The sequence below is a fragment of the Brachyhypopomus gauderio genome, chromosome 12 (genome assembly GCF_052324685.1).
Source record: "Brachyhypopomus gauderio isolate BG-103 chromosome 12, BGAUD_0.2, whole genome shotgun sequence".
Classification (NCBI taxonomy): domain Eukaryota; kingdom Metazoa; phylum Chordata; class Actinopteri; order Gymnotiformes; family Hypopomidae; genus Brachyhypopomus; species Brachyhypopomus gauderio.
The window spans coordinates 21,842,909-21,849,048 of NC_135222.1; the positions used below are offsets into that span (position 1 = coordinate 21,842,909).

Below are 6,140 nucleotides of genomic sequence, written 5' to 3' on the forward strand. Positions count from 1 at the left end.
TTACCCTGATCATCTCGGCACCCCGCATCCGGGGGGAGGGGTCTCCATCTCAGCAGGAGGGGACACCAAACAACTCACCTGATGCATCAGGAGAGGGGCCCCTACCGGCTCCGGAGAACACCCTCGACTCCCTGGTCAGGGCCTCCCTTAGGAGCTACGCCCTCCGCGCCATATTCCGTGGCACGGGACCACCACTGGTCCACCCCCAACACACATTTAAGGGGAGGAGCATGTGTGGAATTACACACAACATAATCACGGGCACGCAAGAACAACACACACGCAAAGACTAGACAAACAAAAAACAGTGTACAAACAACGAACGAACGGAACTCTTACATGCGCGCTCGGTATGTTGTGACGTGCCGCTCAGATCGCAGTCGCTCCCCCACACAAAACACAAGACGACAGGGGAGCGAGGCGACAGTGACGAGCGGCACCCGCGTCACACACGAAACACTAAACACAAAACACCACGAGCACGCACACAGGTCCACACGCCCGTTCACATGTACACTTCACCCACACAACATGAAGAGTTTTACAGGGAAGACGCCCTGGTCCTCGCCGTGCAACACACAAAACAAACGCACGGCGAAACTCTTCAGACAGACAAACGACGGACATGAAGAGCTGTCTCAGGGCAGACTGCCCTGGTCCTCGCCGTGCTACACACACACAAAACACAACACAAAAGCACGGCGGAGCTCTTCAAACAAAACACCACGCAGACAAACACTTACCACGAGACATGACCACGAACGAAGGAGAAAGCAAAGGAGACTGGCGGCTTCCGAAGGTGGCTGGTTATTCTGTGACGGGCAGGGTGAGCGAAAATAAATGGAAGCGATCACGCCAAGTCTCAGGGAAATAGGATGGTTTAATATGTAAAGTGCGCAAACCAAAACCCGTGAACTGATCCGAATTAAGGATATAATAACCAGCAGTCAACTGGTACACAGACAAGACATATATAGACAAACAAACGACCCTCAGGTGAGACGGATCGCGGGCTCCGCCCACCTGAGGGACGAACACAACGCCACACCCACAGGACAAGCTGCTGCTGTAGACGGGGGCGACCAGTAGGGGGCCGCCGTACCGTGACATTTCTGATCTACTCATTTCAACTGACTGTGAAAACTGCTTAAAAAAAACGTAATTAATTGGCATATAACCTTTTTTTAACTGTAACACAAATAGTTACTTTCCCTGGTAACGAGTTACTTTTATTATAGAGTAATTCAGTTACTAACTCAGTTACTTTTTTGAACAAGTAGTGAGTAACTATAACTAATTACTTTTTTAAAGTAACGTTCCCAACACTGCTGATAACTGAGAACAACATTCGTAGCTAACACAAGTCCAAAAGGTCCCTGTTTGACAGCCTAATCAGTGCTATACTCTTCTGTCTGCTATTGCTATTGTAGAACAAAAAGGCCTTAGCATAGGATGCTTGCCTGTGTGTTCGCCCAACAGTGGCACATGGAGACACAGCCAGTGTGTGTGTGTGTGTGTGTGTGTGTGTGTGTGTGTGTGTGTGTGTGTGTGTGTGTGTGTGTGTGTGTGTGTGTTGTTTGTGTGTGTGTGTTTGAGTGCATGAACCAGCCTCTGTCTGTACCCCCCCCCCTCCCCCCCAAAAAAAAACCTCCCCACCCTGCATTTCTGGGACCCAGAAGAATGCCGGCAGTCACTGGCCCTCTGAAAGGCTAGTTGCACGGCCCTGAGAGCAGAGACTCTGTCGTGACACTGCGTGAAATGGCACTTTTAGAAACGTCCATGTGTGCCACTTATGTGTTCAGCTCATTTAACAAACTACTGATGATTTATAATGGTGCTGATTCTTCACAGTGTACCGACAGCCCCCACAGAGACCCTCTTCCCAGGGTGACCAAGGAGATGCGGGATTGGAGGGCTGCTTTCTGTCAGGGGGTTTCAAGCCACGTACGTGTTATCAGAGCAGCAAAGGCTGGCACCTACCTGTTGCTACTTTGGTAAGTCTTCACAAAACGAAAGTGCTCAGAGGGGTTTCTGAATACCTGGCGCCCCACATTCACACTGGAGAGTGGACGGCTGCACCTTCATAGCCCCAGGCAGAGAAAGGGCACGGGCAGAAAGCTGAGACACCTATCTGTCCCCTCCTCGTTTGTATAATGTCGGGTCATGGATGAAATTGAGTCTTGGGTAGGGGGATTGAAGTTGGAATTCAGGCTTTGTGCTGCGGGGCACACACACAGTGTCTCCCCTCCTACCCGACACCTGATCAATTAAGGCAGACACAGCCTTACGAGAGCCCTGGTTACCTCTCTTTCTGTGTCTCTTTCTCTCTACTTGTCTCTGAGTCTGCTGATTGGAAACAGACAGCGTGTGAAGCACTCACCAGCTGTTGTTATTTTACCAGTTTGAAATATTAATGTGTCACATGCGGAAAGGTGGGAAATAAAACGTGCAGACAAACATTTCACAGCTGAATGTAAATGAGGGCTGTATAGAGGTGACCTGTGCCACCCGTCTGTATGCTGTGACCCTGTGCCACCCGCCACTATACTGTGTGATACTGTACCACCTGTCTGTATACTGTGTGACCCTGTGCCACCCGTCTGTATACTGTGTGACCCTGTGCCACCCGTCTGTATACTGTGTGACCCTGTGCCACCCGTCTGTATGCTGTGATACTGTGCCACCCGTCTGTATGCTGTGATACTGTGCTGCTGTAAATACACTTTTTTTTCTCTTACCAGCTCGTGGTATCTGTGGCCTACAGCTAGAGTATCAGATGTTTTTACCACACGTCACGTTTACACTGCGCAGCTGTCAGACAGTCGCCCTGCGATTAACTCTTCACGCACCAGGAGCTCCCGGGCCAGGCCCGACAATGACGCCAGCAATTCTGGACTGAGAGAAGGAGTCAAAATAAAAAGAAAAACAAAACAACAACACACACACATTCGAACACCAGCCTTGGGAAGGTGAATGTCTCCACCCCCGGTGGAGCTCACTTCAACCCGCCACATGTAGCCCAGCCACCAGCACGCCTTCACCAGGACCCTGCGATGCACAAGCCCAGCACCACGCAGCCGAGCCTGGATCCATTAGTGGAGAACACAGAGCACCAGGCAGGCTAATACAACCAGACACACCACTGGAGGGCCCGAGTCCCTTCAGAGAATGTAAGGCCTTTTGTTTGATAAATGCAGCACCACTCAGAATGGGGATAAACTAAAGAAACAGCGAGTGTGTGTGTGTGTGTGTATGATGTTTGGTTGGCTTGTAACAGTGTTTGACCCCTTGTCTTGCCGTGCCTAATAAAAGCCGGTTGGTGAATGGTCTGAGGGTCAGTGCCCAGTGACACATGACCTGCTGCGCTTAATTTCGGCAGAACAATGGATCTGGGCCGATGGGAGCTCATCCCATTACACCTCCATCCCAAATTAATTGTTTGTTTTCATGGAGCACTCTCCACCTGACCCCTTGGTCATGGCACAATAACGTTCAGTGTAAATCTAGAAATACGCAGGATGCAATTTGGACCTGACGCAGATGGAGGTTCGATTGGTCTTTGTGGGTGACAGGGCCCGAGTCTCACCTCGAGTCAGCGCAGGGTCTCAGTCTCCGCTCCTCTCGCGAACGGCTCCTGGTCTCGTGATTAAGTCGTCTAGAGAGACACGGTGCCTTAATCAACGAGCATAATGAGATCGAAAGTGTGGATGAGGTGGACACTGTGGTGGAGATGACAGGAGACGGACACCGAGCAAGGAAAGAGGAAGAGAGGGAGAGAAGAGGAGGGAGAGTGAGAGGGAGAGAGAGAGGAGGAGGGAGAGTGAGAAAGACTAGGTGTGCAAAAACAGACAGTACAGACAAAGAGTGGTCGAGAAAAAGAACAACAGGGCTAAACGTGAGATACAGAGAGGCACAGAAGACATACAGGAGGCAAAATGAGAGATGGACAGAGGGAGTGAGAGAGAGAGTGAGGGAGAGAGAGAGAGTGAGAGGGATGATAAGAGAGAGAGAGAGAGGGAGAGAACAAGACGGAGGCGGACAGTGTAACCGTGACAGTTTCAGCACCTCGGGGCTGCTGGGTTGATCCTACATGAAAGTTCTACAGTTTCTTGTTCCATCATTGTACCTTGTGCAGAACGCCCTACACTCTGTGTGCTAACTCGCGTCCACAACTCGCGTCCACCCTTATCACTTACACACAGCTCAGGGACAGGTGAGAGAGTCACTCCGCTCACTCACTCACTGTCTCTCGCCCACGGCTGCCGGGACCTCCAAGCTGGTTTCCATAAGCAGGCCCTCTCAGCTGCCCATGTGGTTTCAGTCGTGGGGGGCTCCAGACAGCCTTGTTTGCCCTCCATCACCACCCGCCCTGTCACCCCTCGTCTGGCTTGTCCTGCTAACCACAGCCCTGGGACTCACCTGGCACTGCTGCCAGCCTTGGGCAGCTGGGCGGAGAACTTGGGCATCTGCGTGTAGCCACTTTGCTAAATGAATATTTAAATGAACACAGCCCTACAGAGTGCTGGGCAACACTGTTTTGGACATGATTACATTATAGGTTTTATGTTATGTTTCTATGATATGCCGCATATTTCAACATTAATGTATACAGAATCATAAGCGGTGGGGTGTTTTCATTTTCGCCGGCTCTGTTTGCTTCACGTCGTGATTGTGGGACACAGGAATAATGAATTTTCTAGTGCTTTTATTTTGAGGAGTTCCAGAATCTAGATATGATTGAGTGCTAGTGCTCTTGACACTAAATTGCCTTGAAAAAAGAAAGCAATTTACCTGCATTTTCAAACAATCATTCGATTGATTTACCACACAAATAATTTTTGAAGTAGATTTGATTTAGGGGAAAATAAAGACATACAATCATTAACCACATAGTTTTGAAGAGTGTGTATACAACAAAGTGACAGAGAGAGAGAGAGAGAGAGAGAGAGAGAGAGAGAGAGAGAGAGAGAGAGAGGAGAGAGAGAGAGAGAGAGAGAGAGAGAAAACAATTGAGCTCTGGACCATAATATAAGCAATATATAAGCACTTTCAGGAAAAGCAGATTTTGCAGATTTGAGGGTTGAGAGAATAGCAGGATGTTTGCAGTAGATATATGACTGAGAAAATAAGGGCCACACAAGAACTTTATTTAAAAAACTGTAAATATTTTATTGTTATGCATGTTTTCATTTTGAGAAAGAATGAGTTTGCTTTCATTTGAGATTGAATATTATTTTTGTCTACAGTTATAAGAAACAGTATTTAATTCCTCATCTGAAACTATAAGAGTATTTTGTGATTATTAGAAACATATAAACTGTATAGAGTTTAATAAACGTCCAATTTAACAACAGAACAGTACAGACCAATGAATTACTGTATTATTGTTTCACTTTAAGGATAGTTTTTTAAACTGAAATTGCAAATCTTTATATTACCTTTACATAGACAGGATCAAAATTAATTGACAAAACTGAATAAATTTTACAATTTAAGTTTCTAAATGTTACATTTATTACATTACCACAATAAATGCTTTTTAAAGCATAAGTCATATGCCTAATTACTCCATTATTAATTATTCCAAAGAATCTCTGTATGTCTTTCAAGCTCTGTAGCCTTTCAGTTAGAATATGTCCAAATATTATGTACATGCTTGCACTTTTTCTCTCATGCAAATGAGTCAGGAATGTCTGAGCCAATCAGAGAGGCTAACTGTAGCACAATCATTTTTAAACTGAAAACATGCAACTCACCAATTTTAAGTACAGTTTAAGTACTATAACATTGTAACCTCTTAGAACATACACTGCTGTCTAAGATAAATGCATATATGGGGATTTTCTAAAGAATTTTCAATTAAAAAATGATTAACTCCCAATGAAATGTCAGTTTACATAAACTGAGTTAACTCTGATTCTCTGAAGAAATTGCATGCCTTGATTCAATTTTAAATTTAAGCACATTTTTTCAAGCACACATAGCAATGATAAAGACATCAATAAATAAACAAACAAATAAAAGCATGGTGCTAAAACTCAGAGGTGTGACATTTGAGTTTGTATCACCTGAATTCATTAAATTATTCTACCTGCTGCCTTGAACGAATAAACAAAAATAAACAGTTGCTACAAAATCCT

General features: G+C 46.0%; 1 long non-coding RNA gene across 7 annotated transcripts in view; it reads right to left on the bottom strand.

The window, feature by feature from the left end:
* Nucleotides 1-5,165: 5,165 nt before the first annotated feature.
* LOC143528223 (uncharacterized) overlaps nt 5,166-6,140 on the bottom strand; it is a 90,202-nt gene continuing 89,227 nt past the window's right edge. For 6 of the 7 annotated variants that reach the window (XR_013134406.1, XR_013134405.1, XR_013134410.1 and 3 more), the window contains one exon: nt 5,166-6,140. This exon is cut by the window's right edge. This is a non-coding gene — a long non-coding RNA (uncharacterized LOC143528223). The other variant, XR_013134409.1, reaches the window with a different exon arrangement.